Source organism: Notamacropus eugenii, chromosome 2 (assembly GCF_028372415.1).
Source record: "Notamacropus eugenii isolate mMacEug1 chromosome 2, mMacEug1.pri_v2, whole genome shotgun sequence".
Lineage (NCBI taxonomy): Eukaryota > Metazoa > Chordata > Mammalia > Diprotodontia > Macropodidae > Notamacropus > Notamacropus eugenii.
In genome coordinates this window covers 301766087-301784540 of record NC_092873.1, presented here as the reverse complement: position 1 = coordinate 301784540, position 18454 = coordinate 301766087, and the positions used below count along the sequence as shown (strand labels likewise).

The 18454-nt window shown below is 40.6% G+C and overlaps 1 long non-coding RNA gene across 1 annotated transcript; it reads left to right on the top strand.

Annotated features, from left to right (window-relative positions):
- Positions 1–1436: 1436 nt before the first annotated feature.
- LOC140527567 (uncharacterized) lies at positions 1437–15089 on the top strand. Its single transcript, XR_011974856.1, has 5 exons — positions 1437–1673; positions 6610–6842; positions 8560–9002; positions 11491–11649; positions 14794–15089. It is a non-coding gene; the product is annotated as an uncharacterized lncRNA (long non-coding RNA).
- The last annotated feature ends 3365 nt before the right edge of the window (positions 15090–18454 follow it).

Sequence of the window (18454 nt, the reverse complement as noted above, 5' to 3'; positions counted from 1 at the left end):
TGGCTAGCAGATAGTGAGGCAAGAGTATGCCTGGAGGGCTAGAACTTACTTATAATCTTGTGGCATAGGTAGACTCATCTCTGTCCACAGCACTGCCCTATTTGCAAACATGTCCCTTATGTTTATACTTGATATATTTGGAAATAAATGCCACATGCCAAACAAGGATCTATGCCAAAGACAGTCTTGCCACCAGACCAAGGGCACTTTCTTTCTTCCCCCATCCTGCACACATTTGGCATTATCCAACGTAATTACCCTAGGTTTTTAGAGTCAGAAAATATGTTCTGAAGTCACTTCCTTCCCCTAGACAGTGATTGAATTCCTCATACCCTGGAAATGCAGGGGAAAAGATAGCTGTAATGGGGAGAAGATTCTGGAGTAGCTTCATTTCATGGATGTAACCTTCCTTCTTACTAAGGCTGACCCCTTAAGAGGCTAATTTCATTTCTGTTGGCTTTGGAGATGGCCTCCTAGTAGATGACATAGGGAGTGGGTGTGCCCCATTTCCCAGTGAATCTTCTTCACCTTACACCACAATCCTCTTTCTGTTGCTTGGTTACATCAATCTTGACTCTTCTTGAACTCATGCTTGAGATTCCCTCTTTCTTGAATATGAAATGTCTCTATTGGACCCTCCACATACTACCCCAGGTTTCTGTCTTCAACTATGCCTATTGAGGCTGGTCCTCCTACTTATTTTTAGTTGTCTCTTTCAGTCCTTGACTAAAGGGCCCTACAAGATAAGTGAGAATGACCCTGAAGAGAATCATGGCAAGGACTGTGGCTAGGATCAGTCTTAGAATTTATAGGAAATAAGTTTGGAAGGGGAGAGAGACTGATGATCTAAATCAACCACCCACAGGGAAGCTGGCCCAAGGTTTAGCAGACCTTAGAATCCTTCTCTCTAACTTCATCCTAGGGGAACCAATATGCAGGTCATTTCCTCTGGAATTCCTCCTTATATTATAGAGAGTGCTCTGACCCACTTTAAGAAAGTCACTCTAACCCCACAGAAAAAGGTTGTTCCCTTATTCTTTAGAATTTGTATCTCCCTCTCCTCCACCACATCCCCATCCACCTAGGAACTTACCACACTGCTGGGTAGATTAGGAAGTATTTATTAAAGGATTGATTAGATCAGAGTCAGATTAATTAGATTGGAAACTGATCTAAGGAAGCATTCTTGAAGGACCAGGTAGGCTTATTAATGAAGATCCTCTTAAACTACTGTTATCATGCTCTTGACTTCACAAGAAACTCAGCATGTACAGCAGGAACCCAGGGATTATGAATCTTTGTAAACCCCCTTTGAGACACTGTGGTGTGCAGGCTGTGATTTTTGCCTGCTAGCAATGCAATAAAGCTTATTTTGACTTAACCTCAAGGTGTCACAATGCTCCAAGATGTGTTCATTTGCCTCCAGGGAAATAACCATTTGAGGCTGGGCCTACAACACCCTTTTCTTCCTTGATTGTAGCCCTGGATGATGGGCTGGGTGCTTCCAAAACCTCTTAAGTTTCCCCTAACATTCCATTAACATACTTGACTTTTTGCAGCCCTATCAAGCTACCCACGTCCCCCAGCTTCCAGGATGCCACATCTGCTGAGGGCCATTTCTTCCTATTTTGTCAGAGTGCTTCCTCTTCACCAATGGATTCAAGACCTATTAGGTAATTTAATAGCTTTACACAGATATCTGTTCAATGAGTAGTACCTCCATAGGTCACATCATCAAATAGAATTAGGGGATACAACAAAGACAATTTCCTTGGACTGTTAGAATAATTAGCTAGGACAATTGTTCATCCTAATGGTGAAGAAATGATCTAGGATATTTTATTCAAGATCCAAAGACATGGGAAAGTCAAAAGTTAGTAAGAAAAGAAAAGATAATTGAGGAAAGCAAATTTTTTAATACACATAGATCATTCATTAGGAAAGATCCAATTAAAAGACCTGAGTACAAGGGTTCCAAAAACAGAGTCCAGAGGTTCATATGAAAATACCATATACTTTATCTGCAGTATGATGAGAAACCAGAACTCCACAGAAATCAAAAAACCATTGGGAAAGTTACAAAAAGTGAGGAAATGGAGACGAAATAATTAAGTATAAAGAAATTGCCTGATCCTAGGACAACAAGATTAGAATGGCTAAAAATAGGAAGGAGGTGTAATTAGCAAGACACAAAAAGACAGCTTCCTAAATGCACACACACATTTTTAAAAGAGGGGAATAAGATATTCCTCCCTCTCACCTCCCCCAGACTAGAGTCACAATTTTTAGCATATTCCCTTTGGTTATTTAAAAAAAATCCTGCATGGGGATACTGACTAATAAAATCATAGAATCTGAGACCTAAAGGAAAGTTAGAGATCATCTGGTCCACTGTTGAGCTGGAATGTGAATTCTCTTTAAAATATCCTACCAAAGTAGTCACTTAGCCTTCTCAGGAGGATCACCTAGGGATAGGAAAATCAATACCTCCTAAGGCTATTCCTGCTATTTTGCTCTAATTCTGATGGATTTGTTCCTTATTCTGAGCCCAAATGTACCTTCTTGTAACTTCTACCCATTGATTCTAGCTCTCTCATAAGGGGGCCCAAGAAGGTCTAATCTTTCTGTTAAACTATATAGCTCTTCAATTATTTGAATACAGTATGTTTTTTCCACTCCTGCTCCATCATTCACTACCTTAGTTTTCTCTTTTCCAGACTAAACAGACCCAACTCTCTTAACCTTTGTTCAGCATGTGGCTGCAAAGACAGATACACTCACTATCCTAGACTTCATCCTCTGGACTTAACTCTATCTTGTCAATTTTCTTTCTCAAATGTAAACCCTAGAACTCAGCCCAGTATTCCAAATGTCTTCATTTGACTAGAACAAGCAACCAAAAGACTATTGCCTCATCCATTTTGGACAACAGAAATATAAGCATGCTTTGAGGACAGGCTGGATGATAATAGGTTCCATTTTAGGACAGGCTGAATATCAGATGCCTTTGGAACATCCTGGCAGCCATGATGTCCAGGAGACAGATAGACATGTGATAGTATAACTCAGGAAAGAGGTGAAGACAGGATATATAGAAGTAGGAATCATTTAAACAGAGGTGAAAATAGAACTCAGGAGAGTTGATCACTGACAGAAGGTATACAGAAAGGAAGAGAAAGCCCAGTTTAGAGCACTAGTGCCTAAACCCAAACTTAGTGCATAGAAGATGGATGATGACTACACCAAAGAACTGAGGAGAGGTCATCAGGCAGGAGTAAGAAGAGAGCAGGGTCCTGGTTGGACTGGAAAAGTATGAGGGAGGACACACTAGTTTTCAGTGTCAGATCCTGTCCAAAGGATAAATACTTTTTTAAGACCAAACAAAACCTCACAGATACCTGGTAACACAGAAGAGACCATTTTCATTCAAATGGAAGAGTCGGGAGCCAAACAGTAAGGGGTTTCAAAATGCGTGAAGTAGAGACAATGAGTACAGAATATTTTTTTGAAGGAATTTGGCTGCGAACAGAAGAAGAGATATAGAATGAGATCCTGAGAGGTTGGCAGATAAAGACCATTTTACTTGGCAGACCTTAAAACACTCTGTAACCTATATTTGAATACAATTGATTCAAAAAGCACATAGAGTATAGTATGCAGGTTAAGGGAAGGCAGAGGGCCTGGGTTCAGATTTTGTCTCTTCAGCTTGCTGTCTTTGACAAGTCACATAAACACACTGAGCCTCTGTTTCTTCATTTATAGAATGGGATGGTTTCTGGAGGGAATGATTGCTAACATCCTTTACATTCAAGTAGTTTCTCTCTTTTATATATATAAAGAAGTGGGCTCAGACTGTTAAATGATTTGCCTAAGATGCCCAGGGCAGCTAGGTGGTGCAGTGGAAAGAGCACCAGGAAGTCAGGAAGACATATCTTCCTCAGTTCAATTCAGTCTCAGATACTTACTAGCTGGGTGACTGTTGTGGACCTGAAAGTTTGGTTAAAAAAGGCCAGCAGGCTAAATGTATGTTGTTTATTCCCTTAAAGCTAGCAGTTACTTGATCATGGAGCCAGAAAAACTTCTAACTAATACAAGAATGACCATGTTTAAATCTGTTTTAGGACAATCCAAAGTTGTCTGTGTCCTTCAGATTTATGGTCTCCATGAGTGGTTAACTATTCCATGAGAAAGGAATTTCTTAATTGGAGAGGTTGTAAATACAATAAGATAAGAGAGTTGACAAGGTGTTGATTGAAATTACAACTCAGAACATCTGTGTTTTCTCTGTCATTAATATGTCATAACATAATATATGTCCACAAAATATTAAGATATGGAAAAAGTCCTATTACTCAAGATGGTGTCTCATAATGTATGCTAAATCAGCCCCATTTGACTTTGTGGACATAAGAAGAGATATTCTCTGAGCTTACTTCAGAGAACAAAAAGACTGTTAGGGCCAGGCTCTTCTTATAATTGATTAATTTAAGCTCTGGCCCTTATTAAAGTCCAAAAATGATATTAAATGTTATCCCATGGGCAAATCACTTGCTCCTAAGTTTGCTTCAGTTCCTCATCTATAAATTGAGCTGGAGAAGGAAATGGAAAACCACTCTAGTACCTTTGCCAAGAAAACTTCAAATGGGGTCATGAAGAGTCAGACAGAACTGAAAAATGACTGAACACCACCAAGGCCAAGAAAGCATAGGCAGCTGGGATTTCGTCTATTGCTAGTGATTTCATGCCCAACACTCTCTATGACATCACAGGCCGCATCTCCAGGATGAATAGAAATGTTGTCAGTCTTCCAAGGGTATACTAGAGTCAGGTTGGACCCATACTGATTGTCAAATTTTCTGTGTGAGTATTTACACCTTAGAAATTAGCAAACACTACACCCCAGGGCTTGATTTGTTGTTTGATTGTCTCAGAGATTAAGAATAATTCAAGGTCCTTGGAAGAAAAGACAAGGGATTGGGGTTTTTCAGATTGGAAAGCCTGAAGGAAGATGTTCACAGATCTAGAATTACAAGGGATCTTAAAGTTCAACACATCATTTTATGGACAAAGAAATGAAGAGCAGCTCATGGAGGTGAATGATGCTAGGTGTTGTCATAGTGCCTAGAGTGCTGGGCTCCAGTCAAGAGGACTCCTTTTTCCTGAGTACAAATCTGGTCTCAGACACCTAGTAGAGGTGTGAACCTGGGCAAGTAGGTTAGCCTGGATTTACCTCAGTTCCTCATCTATAAAAGGAGTTTACTAGCTGTGTGACCTTGGGAAAGTCACTTAATCCTGTTTGCCTCAGTTTCCTCATCTGAAAAATGAGCTTGAGAAGGAAATGGAAAAACAATCCCATTTCATTACCAAAAAACAACCCTAAATGGGGTCATGACAAGGTGGACACGACTGAAAACACTTGAACAACAAAAACATAGAGTTGAAATCAATTAATGAATCAATAAAGCTCTAGTCCATGTCCCTCATGTTGTAATAAGCACAGAAAATACTGAGAAGAGTTTCCTCAAAGAACTTACTTTATCTCAAGGATTTCTGTGTGTGTGTACACACACACATATGTAAGTATGAACACATATGTATGTATGTATATGATATAGATATCCAATATAAAGATGTTCATATATAGATATGTATAATATATATAGATATCACATATATACACATATATATGTGTACGTATATGTACACACACACACACACACACACACACACACATATATAGACACAAATGTCCAAAATAAATATAAGATGTTTGGAGTAGGTGAGGTCCTAGGAGCTGGGGAAATAAGGGAAGACTTCCTGTGGTAAACAGCCCATGAGCCGAACTTTGAATAAATTGGAATAAATTTGGAAACTCTAAGGTGTGGAGAAGAGGAGAGAGTGAATTCTAGGCCTGGGGCACAGTCATGTGTGTCTCCCAGATATTTTAGGAAGATGACACCTAATTGTCTTCCCTAGGCAGTTTTTGACTTGATGTCAGTCACCGTCCTGAAGTTAAGGTGGTGTATATGGTTATTTTGAGTTAAATACTCTGATTCTATGACTCTGTGACTTCAGTTCATTCCTCTGACTTTTATTCTATTGCCAAGAAGCTTGCTGTCATTTCTGCTTGAACAACCTGTGGGTTACCTTGTGTACCAATGATGTACTAGCAGTACTGTAGCTCTTCACTATCTTTTCTGGGAGCTACTCTTAATGAACTTTCAAGTTGTAGGAACAAGAGAGTCATTGTATCCTTATACTTCAACCTAGTTAAGGTATAAAAGAGAGAGACCCAGTCTCTCCTCTTTAAAACAAAAAACAAATTCTTTTATTCCTTATGGACTCTGTCAGCAGTCGTCCTAAGGTGACCTGTCTGATGGCATTGTCTCTTCTTTCTTCTCTGGTATATACATCCCCTGCCCTGCAAGGTCCATTTACTGCCCTCATCTGCTGTCATTTCTGTGGGCCAGAAAGCACTTTGGAAAGAAAGAAAAAGTCATGGGTTCCAACTACTTCTTTCTGCTTGGTGGTCTTCATTGTTAATCCCTTGGTTTGTGGATACTCTCATCCTGGGTGATGTAACCAGTTTAAACCTTGGTTTCTTTTCAGTATGTCAAAGAGGCTTGAGAGAAAAGCATGGGGACCCAGGAAACGCAACATTCTAATACAACTCCTCCTTACCTATCACGAGGAGACAAAAACCGTAACCTTGAGGAGAAAATAATCGGCCCAAAAGCAGAGATCCATCAGCTCCTGGAACAGAAGAGAAGAGTTGAAGGGGAACTGAAAGATGTGAAAGCCCAGCCTGAGGAAGCAGGATTCTCCTCTGTTTCCCATATCAGGTCAGAAGTAGGTACCTGGCAAAGAGGAATTGTTCTAGGCCAGAGCTATGATACCCAAGAGGCTTGTTCTGCCCTAGCTGGGTGAGGCACTGGGCTGCATGCAGGAGGAGCCCTGGTCTTGGCAGTTGGGAGACCTAGATTCTAGGAAGGAGGGAACAAACATTTCATAAGCACCTACTATGTGTCAGGCACTATGCGAAGTGCTTAACAAATATTATCTCATTTGATCCTCACAACAACACTGGACCATTTCATAGTTGAGAAAACAGTGGCAGACAAAGGTTAATATTAATATCTACAGTTGGGATCAAGTCCTATTATGCAACAGAGATTGGGATGTCATAGTGAATGGAGTAGTGGACTTGGAGTCCTAGGCTCAGAAACTTAGAGGTGGAAGAGATCTCAGAGGTCCTCCAGTCCACCCCTCTCATTTTACAGATGAGAAAACTGAAGCAGACAAAAGCTAAGTGACTTGCCCAGGGTCACATAAGAAGTAAGTGCCTGTGAAGGACTTTGAGCTGTGGTCTTCCTAATTTTAAGTCCAATTCCCTGTCCATTAAGCCATGTCTACTTGTATAACATGATACTGATACATATACCATGGTGTTTAATGGAGAAAGAGCTGGCTAGACCTGGATTTGAGTCCCAACTCTTACATGTCCTGATTGTATGACTGTGGGAAGGTCACTTGACTTCTAAGTGGTCCACAGCACTCTCTTAAGACTGTAAGTTGCAAACAAGTTGATCAGAATTATGAGAGCTTGTTTTCACACTGCTGCAATCATAGGACTGAATGAAATGTATATTTGACAGAGAGCTCTTCTTGAAGCCAAGATGACCTGGGTTGAAGCAACAACTCTGACATATCCTGTCTGTGTGACCCTAGTCAACCTCAGATCTCTAGGAAACTCTCTAAGACTATAAGATCTAGAAGAGGTGACAATCTATATTGCCGGAGAAAATTTCCTCACTGGGGAGTTCCCTATACCAATGAAATCAGAGATCTACTCCCTGTCTTCTCTCCCTTTCTGTCTGTCTGTCTCTGTTTCCATCTCTGTCTTTGTCTCTCCTCCTGTATGTAACTAATCAGTCTACCTATCAGAGAAAGAGAGAGAGACAGAGACAGAGAGAGAGTAGAAATAGTAGCGAATGTAAAGTTCAAATCATTGCCTTGGCAAAGAGTTGGATAGAAGAGAAAGAACAGCAATGTATTAGAAAAAAACTTAGTTTCTTTGGAATGCCCCATGAATGTTATTTTGACTTGTCTTCCCTCATCTCAGTCATCATCTACTGAGAAAACACTGCATGTGTATGAATAATAAATCCCCTAAAACTCATAGGAATTAATTTCTCCCAAGCAAGAAAATTCTTGCTTTTTGTCCCACAAATGAAATTACAGATTTCTTTGTGAGAGTTCAGATGTTCCTGGTTCCTCAGGAACTGAAATCCAATCTTGCCCATTGTGAGAAAAAACCTGAACCAAGAGTCAGAAGACTTGATAGACTAGTCCTGGCTCTGCCATTGCCTGTTAGTGGACCTCTCTGAGCCTTGTTTTTCTCATTCATGAAGTGGGAAAATCATTTTCCATCCCTTCCACAACAAAATTTCTAGTTCTTTAACAGACTGTAATCACATAATTCAGTTGGTTAAGGAGAATATCAGAATTGTTGTTGAGGTCCTGAGCCTAGTGCCCTGTGTCTGTGTGTGCATCCTGTAGGAACACCTTGCTGAGTCAGTACTTGAAGAACGTGGAGCTGAAGGAGAAGATGGGAGAAGCAATGTCTGCAGGCTGGGACATGAAGACAATGAGAAGGAGGAAGATTGACTGGTGGATGATGCCAGAGGGGTTTTGAAAGAAGATAGTCAGTGTGGTGAGGTCAGAAAGGTGCACAGGAAGCTACAGAATGCCAATACCATGATCACCCTCCTCAGAGAGCAGCTGACCCTAAACAGCAAAGAAGGGGGCAAGAAGCTGAATGCACAACTTACCAGCCTGACCAAGGAGATCAACCTTCTGAAGATGAAAGTTGTTTGGACTCCTCGGGATCCCTCAGCTCTAAGAGAGCAGCTTCAAGACAGGGTGTCCAAAGGGCTGTACTCTGGACCCCAGATCATTGACCTTGTATCTATCCTAGACTTAAAACACAAGGATGACCACCAGTTAAGTATAGGATTCCAGAAGAGAAAACTGAATGTGGAGTCCTTCTATCTGTCCTTAACTTGGTGGGGAAGCCAGGGAAAGTGGGATGTAGGAGGTAGGAGGTAGGGTCTCCTTGAGGCTCCAAAGCTTGAAGTATAGCAGTTAATCATCCTTACATTCTCTTCTGGGAACCACCCTGCCACTCCCCCCTAATGGTCCTGGGAAGCAATAGTGATGGAACCCTCTGACTTGCCCTAAGTCTGACTTTCAAATCAAGATAGGGATGTTTCAGGGGGGTTAATCAGAGAATCTTAGAGTTAGAAGGGACCTTAAAGTTCATTTAGCTTAAGTCCTTATCTAATCCATGATACATACTTAATCTTAATGATTTTTTCTTACATGTGACATATAGTAGCAAAAGATAGAGCACTGGCCCTGGAGTCATCTTCTTGGGTCCAAATCCAACCTCAGACACTTCCTAGCCATGTGACCCTAATGAAGCAAGCCACTTAACCATGTGTGCCTCACTTTCCTTATCTGTCCAATGAGCTAGAGAAGGAAATGTGCAAAACTCTCCAATATATTTGCTACAAAAATCCCAAATGAGGTCACAAAAAGTCAGACACAATAGAAAGATGATGGAACAAAAAACCTATTTAGTTTGGAGAAGAGGGAGAGACAAGGAAGACATGAGAGCTTTCTTTATGTGTTGAGGGCTTTGTTGTATGTAATTGAGATTAGGATTTTTTCTGTTTGAACTCAGAGGAAAGATCGAGGAGCCAGAAGTAGCAAAGAGGCAAATTTAGGCTCAGGAATAAAGAAAATTTTTCTAATTAGAACTGTCCAAAAGTGGAACAGTATTGGTGGGTTCCCAGATCTTTGTGGTGAATGTGGAGGTGTCTTCCAGAAGTGATCAGATGACTACTTTGTTGAGTATGTTAGCGTAGGGAACCTTTTTCTGTATGAGTTGGACAGAATGGTTGTTGATCTCCCTTCCAACTCTAAAAGTCTGTGATTCTATTCCCCTTTATTAACAATTCTGACACTTATCTACTTAAATAGTTTTAGTGAAGGGGAATTCAGTTACCTGCTGAGACATGCATACCATCTCCTTTTAACATTAAGTTGTTGAGTGGTACCTCTAGGCAGGCCAACTGTAACAGGTATAATACTGAACTGGCATCAGTCTAGGTAATAGCTCAGATTATATATTAACACTCTGCCCACTACCCTCATTTGCAGGTCTCCTGACTGTTCCTTGCTCCAACTATGGAGCTCTTAGAGTTTAGTGTTTTCACTGATGTTTTTCTAATTTTGTGGAAAAAAGTAAATGGCAATTTTTTTTGCATAAGTACTTATACAATCTCTCCCTACTCTAGGATTTAACTCTGTGGAGTGAGGTGAGGTGGGAATAGCGAGGAATGATGTATCAGTAGTTCCTAGGCTCACTTTAGGATGATAATAATAATGATAGTCAACATTTATATAGTACCTTCTATGGGTCAGACACTGTGCTAAGTTTATTCAGTCACTCGGTCATGTGTGACTTGTCCTGTCCCCATGGAACGCACCACACCAGAAGCTTCTACACCCTACTATCTCCCAAAGTCTGTCCAATTTCATGTTCATTGTTTCCATGGCACTAGCCACCTCATCATCTGCCATTCACTTTTCCTTCTGTCTTCAATCTTTCCCATCACCAGGGTCTTTTCCAAAGAGTCCCATCTTCTCATTAGGTGGTCAAAGTATTTAAGCTTCAGTATTTGGCATTCCGGTGATAGCCTGAATTTATTTCTTTAATTATTGACTGATTTGAACTCCTTCCCATCTACAGGACTCTCAAAAGTCTTCTCCACTGCCATGGTTGAAAAGCATCAATTCTGCAGATTTCAGCTTTCCTTAATAGTCCAAGTCTCACAGCCATATATTACTACTGGAAAAACCATAGGTTTCACCATATGAACCTTTGTCAGCAAGGTGATATCACTGCTTATTAGCTTGTTGTCCAGATTTCCTAAGTTTTTTTATAATTACTACCTCATTTGACCCTCATAACAACTCTGGGAGGTAGGTGCTATTATTATTATCCCCACTTTACAGATAAGGAACCTGAGGCAAACAGAAGTGAAGTGACTGGGGACAAGTCACACAGATAATAGATGTCTAAGTGTAGATTTTCACTTCAGACCCAGTGCTCTGTCTACTGCACTACTTAGCTACAATAATAAGTAGTTATCCAGTCTATATTTGAAAACTCATTTCGGGGAGCACACTAACATCCAAGGCAGCCTTCTCCATTTTTATACAGATCTCATTATTTGGAAGCTTTTACTTTACCTTAAGACTACATCTGCCATGTGTTGTCATTCTTTCTCATTACCAACTACTGGTCCAATCCTTGAAGATGGTGATTAGGCATCTTCTCAGTCTCTTCTTTTTTCTAGGCCTAATACCCATTCCTCTGTCGAGTCTGTTAGTTGACTAACTCTCCCTTTCTGGCTCTCTCAGGTGAACAGCCAAGGGCTGCTCAGTAGCAATATGTTACTAGAACAAGCTAGTCTGCAGGAGTCAACTCACTATCTCCGCTCCCAACTGGAACTGTATGAACAAGGCTGCCAAGATCTTCAGGAGAAACTGCTCATGTCTGAAGCTACAGTCAAAATCCAGGCCAGTCAGCTAGGGCAATACCAAGCCTTATTTCATAAGTCCTAAATTTAAAGTCATCAGATTGATGAATTGGTCATTACCTTAGATGTTAGTAACATATCTTAGCTTTTCTGAAGAGCTGAAAATACTTCATACATATTTAAAAAACTGTTTTATATTAATTCTGTCCTTCCCATATTTCTGGCAATTAGGTAGGGAAATTTTTGACCCTATTTTACAGATGGCTCAGTGATGTGAAGCAACTTGATCTAGTTTGCATTCATTGTTTTAAAAAGTTTATTTATTTTTAGTTTTCAACATTCATTTCCACAAAATTTTGAGTTCCCAATTTTCTTCCCATCTCTCCCCTCCCTCCACCCCATAGGGCCTTGCATTCTAATTACCCCTTCCCTCTGTATGCCCTCCTTTGTATCACGTCCCTCCCTTTCCTTGTCCCCATCTTCTCTCTTTTCTTGTAGGGTAAGATAGATTTCTACACCCCATTACCTGTTATTTCTCATTTCCCAATTGTATGCAAAAACAATTGTCAACATTTATTCCTAAACTTCTCCTTTTCTCCCTCTCCACCCATTCCCAGTGGGAAGGCAAGCAATTCAATATAGGCTATATATGGGTAATTTTGCAAAAGACTTCTATAATAGTCATGTTGTGTAAGACTAACTATATTTCCCTCCATCCTATCCTGCCCCTCATTTATTCTATTCTCTCTTTTGATCTTGTTTCTCCTTAAAAGTGTTTACTTCTAATTACTCCCTCCTCCAATTTCCCCTCCCTTCTATCATCCTCCCACCGCACTTGTCTCCTTCTTCTCTATTTTTCTGTAGTGCAAGAAAGGTTTTCATACCAAATTGAGTGAGCATGTTATTCCCTCCTTATGCCAAATGTGAAAAAAGTAAGCTTCACTCTTTCCCTCTCATCTCCTCCCTTGAAAAAGCTTTTACTTGCTTCTTTTATGAGAGATAATTTGCCCCAATCCATCTCCCTTTCTCTTCTCAAAATATTCCTCTCTCACTCCTTAATTTTATTTTTTTTAGGTATCATCCCTTCTTATTCAAAGCACTGCATGCTCACTGTATATATATATGACTGAGAAAAGTCTAAAGAATTATAAATATTTTCTTTCCATGTTGCAATGTAAACAGTCCAACTTTAGAAAGGCCTTTATGATTTCTCTTCCTGGTTACCTTTTCGTGCCTCTCTTGATTCTTTTGCTTGAAAGTCAAATTTTCTATTCAGTTTTGGTCTTTTCATCAAGAATGCTTGAAAGTCCTTTTTTTTCATTGAATGGCCATTTTTTCCCCTGAGGTATTTTTGCTGCTACCCAGTTTTGCTGAGTAGGTGATTCTTGGTTTTAATTCCACTTACTTTGACTTTTGGAATATCATATTCCAAGCCCTTCGATCCATTAATGTAGAAGCTGCTAGATATTGTGTTATCCTGATTGTATATCCACAGTACTTGAATTGTTTCTTACTAGATGCTCGCAATATTTTCTCCTTGACCTGGGAACTCTGGAATTTGGCTACAATATTGCTAGGAGTTTCCCTTTTCAGATCTCTTTCAAGAGGTGATCTGTGGATTCTTTCAATATTTATTTTGCCCTCTGGTTCTAGAATATCAGAGCAGTTTTCCTTGATAATTTCATGAAAGATAATGTCTAGGCTCTTTTTTTGATCATGACTTTCAGGTAGTCCCATAATTTTTAAATTGTCTCTCCTGGTTCTATTTTCTATATTAGTTGTTCTTCCAATGAGGTGTTTCACATTATCTTCTATTTTTTCAATCTTTTCATTTTGCTTTGCAACTTCTTGGTTTATTGTGTAGTCATTGGCTTCCCTGAACTCCACTCTCAATTTTAAAGAACTATTTTGTTCAGTGAGCTTTTGAACCTCCTTTTCCATTTGGCTAATTCTGCTTTACAAAGCCTTCTTCTCTTCTTTGGCTTTTTGGACCTCTTTTTCCAATTGAGTTAGCCTATTTTTAAAGGAGTTATTTCCTTCACCGTTTCTTTAGGTCTCCTTTAGCAAGTTGTTGACTCACTTTTCATGATTTTCTGGCATTGCTCTCATTTCTCTTCCCAATTTTTCCTCCACACTTCTTACTTGATTTTCAAAATCCTTTTTGAGCTCTTCCATGGCCTGAGATCATTGCATATTTATTTTAGAGGTTTTGGATACAGAAGCCTTGACTTACTCTGATGTTATGCATTGTTTTTCCTCATTCAAAAGGTTGGAAGAAAATACCTGTTCATCAAGAAAGTAACCTTGTATATTCTTATTTTTCCCCCTTTTTGGGACATTTTCTGAGCCACTTACTTGACTTCTACATCATTTGTCAAGAGGAGGGTATACTATTGGGACCTGTAAGTTCTCAGTTCCTCCAAGGTGGCACAATAAAGCCCTGTGCCCTGTGCTGGGACCAACCAAAATCTTTTATGTCCAGAATCTGGAAATAGAATTCCCTCTCCACAAGTGCCTCCAGTGCTCCTCCTCACCCCAGGCCCATGCTCAGGCTGAGATTCAGATCAACTGTTCAATTCCCCCAGCAGCTCTTGGCAGAGGGCTCCAAACACTGGACCTACTGCTGCAGTGGCTGCTGCTGGAGGTCTAGACTGCATTCCCTTCTCCTGGGGGAAGAAGCTTTCTCAGTGACTTTGAAGCTGTGTGTGGTGTTTGTGGGTTGAGGAATCTGGAAACTGCTGCTGTACACATTATGGGACAACAGAAAGAGTGAGGATGGCTGCAGGGAAGGGAAACCCTTCAGCTGTTGGCAGCCCAAGGAGGGGAAAGGAAAGGGAATGAGCATGTATGTAGTACCGACTGTGTGCCAGCCACTACACTAAACACTTTTACAAGTATCATCCCTTTTTACCCTCACAACAGCTCTGTGAGATAGGTGGTATTATTGTCTCTATTTCATAATTGAGGAAACAGACAAACAGGGATTTAGGGATTTGCCTGGGGTTATTTCCAAATGTAGCTTCTCTTTCCAAGGAAATGTGGATATGAATAAGGTGATCTATAGGGTTGCTTTTCTCTGTTCACTATGGGTGATACTCTGACCCTGATATTTCCTGGGAAAAACAGTCAGAATTGCACTGCTTTGTATAACACAAATCCTTCTCTTTCATTCATTGGTTTGTAGACTCCAACCATCGTTCAAGTAAAAATGCAACTCCTTCATCTAAACCATCCTCTGCCTCTCTACATGCCATGGGACTAAGAAGAAATCCAACAGCATCCCCCCAACCATGCCATTTTCTCAGATACCCCCCAAGGATGCCAGCCAGGCCCATGCCCATAGACATGTATGGAACAGCAGCTTTCTGAAGGGGGCAAGCAGGACATTAAAAATCCACCCTTGCCCCAAAACTCCATCAAGCTCTACCTGTTCAGATCTGCTTTCTTACATCTGGCTTCAATAAACAGTTCAATGTTTAAGGGTTTATTTGGGTTAAATTTTTTTATGGAAAACTTCAAAGGATGGCCACAATTCTGTGACTGTATTAGAATATTGTATTAATTTTACAGAATATGTGTGACATTCATTGGTTTAGATTTGAAGATCTTAATATTATACAGAGACATCTCTGTGGTGGTTAATTTTTATAATAGATCCTGACCTATATTTTCCCATTTCTTTCTGGGGTTATGGTAGTGAAATATGTGCCTCACTGCTAAACTGTTTTCTTTAAATGAGTATTCTTATTTCCCTTTTTCATGGGGACCCTGAGGACAGAAGGTTGAAAATAGTTATTTTACAAAGAGATCACTGAAGCATGGATTTGAGTCATTGGACCAGGGATGGGGAGCCTGCATCCTGGAGGCCACACCACCCCAGGATACCTCCCACTCACCCTGGAGAAAGCCTGATGTTCATCCAAAGACCTCCAGATATCAGAAAAAAAGGAAACTTTGGTGTTACTTCTCAATATTTGTCATTAGCATCATAGCTTTTCTTCATCCTAGAAAGCAGCTGTGGTGTCTGAAAAGAGGAATGTCCTTGGAGTCAGGTCTGAGTTCTGTTCCTTGCTCTGACACTGGTTCTGTGTTCTTGGTCAGATTTTGGTCAGGTATCTTAATTTCCCCACGTATAACATGATGATGATAAATGGTGATAAATATTGGGCAGAAAGTACTTTGGAAATGTTAAGGACTATGCAAATTTGAGTTATTTTTCTTATTTTTATTTCCACAATGGGATTTGATTCCTGCAGTTTCCCCAGAATTTGGACAGAATTTATGAGGAAATAAGCCTAATCTTTCTCAGGAACTGTCTGGCTTTCATTTGAACGACAAGGAAGTCCCATGTGTTCTCCTTAAACAAGAGGTCTTCAGTGCTTGTGTCTGTAGGAGATCATTAGGAGAAAACCCAGCTCTGGGGCTTCAGTGCCCTTAAGCAGGTTACTGGCCATCTGGGTGACTTTTCTAGGGTCAGATAATTTAAATGAAATATTTATTGAACCTTCCTACTGTGTTCAAGGCACTGCTTGGTGCTATGTGGCATACAAAGATAAAGCGGTAGAAAAATTAGAACACCAAAGACTTCAGTTTTAGCCTTTGAATGTCTCCTTGGTCAGAATAATATTGGCATTTTGGATGACATGAAAATGAGAAATCCCAGGTCTAGCAGGTTATCAGCAGCAGTTTAGGGGACTCAGGACATTTAGGATCACAGCATTTAAAGATGGAAAAGGCCTTAGATCATCTAGCTTGTTCAAATGACCTCCTTTTGCAGCTGAGGAAACTAAGAACCAGATCCAAATGACTTGCTTGGGATGACATTGGTAGTAAAGCAGCAGCTCTCAGATGAATATATACCCCCTTCCTCTGTCTCCAAATCCACTCCTTTTTTCACTCACTGCTTCTTCATCTTGGAATTTAGCAAATACCTTCCTAAGATCAGACTCTGGAGAGCTAGCCCACTGCCCCAGATAGCTGGTAGGGAGATGTCATCTGGCTTTTATCAAGCCAGATCCTTAATTTCGTGGTAACACAAATTATAGTTCAAAAGGCTGTTCTTTGGGGGATAAGGAGAGGAAAGCCAGGAAGGTGATGGACTCCCCAGGAAGTAAGAAGTCAATTTTTGCCTTTTCAGTAAACCAGTAAATACCAAGCCTCACTCTACAGTTGTCTGGAATTTCTCTCTCTCTCTCTCTCTCTCTCTCTCTCTCTCTCTCTCTCTCTCTCTCTCTCTCTCTCTCCCTCTTGTCTGTCTCTCTGTCTGTCTCCCTCTCTCTCTTTCTCTGTCTTTCCATTCTCTCTCTCTCTCCTCTTCTCTCTCTCTCCTCCCTCTTCTCCTTTCTGCTTCTATCTCTGTCCATTCACTCTCACACTCTCCCTTTAATGATTTTCTCCCTTCTCCCCATCTTTTATGCTTGTTTCTAGGCCTTTATTTTAACTCCATCCTCAAGCCAACTCTCCTTTGCCAGTCTCCACTTTCCTCAACCCTCTCCATCTTTCTGCCTTTTGGCCCCCCTCCCCCTGCTGCTCCTCCCCTCTTTGACTGCTGTGGGACATCAGTGCAGATGCTACAGAAGCAGCTGAGAGAAAGTCAGAGACTCCCAGTAGATTTGTTCCCTCTCTATAGCATGTGACTCTGCATGGCTTTCAGTAAATCACGTGGCTTAAAATGTAAAAAAAAGAGATATATTTACAACCTTTGAAGCAATAACAAATTGTGGGCAGGAAAGCCCTGCTTGCTTCGTACATACTGATATTCATTCAACTTCAATTGGCTGAGGGGGTGTGTGTGTGTATGTGTGTGGTGTGAAGAACATTTATTTCCTGAAGCTTTAGACATGGTCCACTTACCATAGCTTTATATAAATATAAATTCAAGAATATCTAAAGTAATAGTCGTTACCGAGAGAGAGGACTTCTCTTCCCTTTCATGTGGTTTGCTGTGAAATCTTTTGGGGAGAAGTGTTCCCTTACATACACTATATTGTCCTCTCTAACTGCAAAATGCTCCTTAGCACGGTGGTCTCATCCTGAGAATCACCTTGAAAAACAGCAATCACACAGACCAAGAAGGTAGAAGGCAAACTCTTCCTTTTCCTGCATTGTAGAAGGTGATATATATGGTCTGGTTTGGACTGCCAGTGACCAGGTAAGCGACAGATCTTCAGAGACCAAAAGAACAAGATCTGGGATATATAGGAGGAGAACTCTGTAGTGTATCTTCCAGGATGCTTCTTTACTTCCCAATGTCCCATGCATACCCTCCCCAGATCTCTGGCCACTTATCTTTCAGGAGAAGTCCTTGGTTCCTGTGTTGGCTCTACTACTCCTCTTTAAAAGGTCAATTTCATAGGACCAGGTATAGCCAAAATAAGGTTTTCAAAAACCCAACCCTTTTTCACACTATGGATTGCTCGACCCAGCAGAGTGATGAATGTTTCTGGCTCTGGGAGCATTTTTTTCTAGGAAGAAATTGAATGGATTTGAAAATACCCCCTGGAACAAGCCTGAATGGGGGATGCTGGGCTAGTCATTGAGTGGAGGTTCTGGTCAGTGTCAGAGAAGCCCTTTTGCCCATAATCTACAAATTATTGACCCTGACAGGAGCAGTATGCCAAACTGGAAGTGTGTAGAGTCAACCACACCTGGACTCACTCACCTAATGTTATTCAAATTTGTTCTCAGGATGAGGCTACATAGTTAACTCTCTACAATAGTCAGTTTGGGGCCATTGGTAGATGGAGCTCAGATCAGTGGAAATTGAAGGACTCAAGTAGCCCAAGCTAGCCATCACAGCCTAGTAGTTTGAAACTTAGCTGCGCAGAGATCTATTTCCCAGAGGA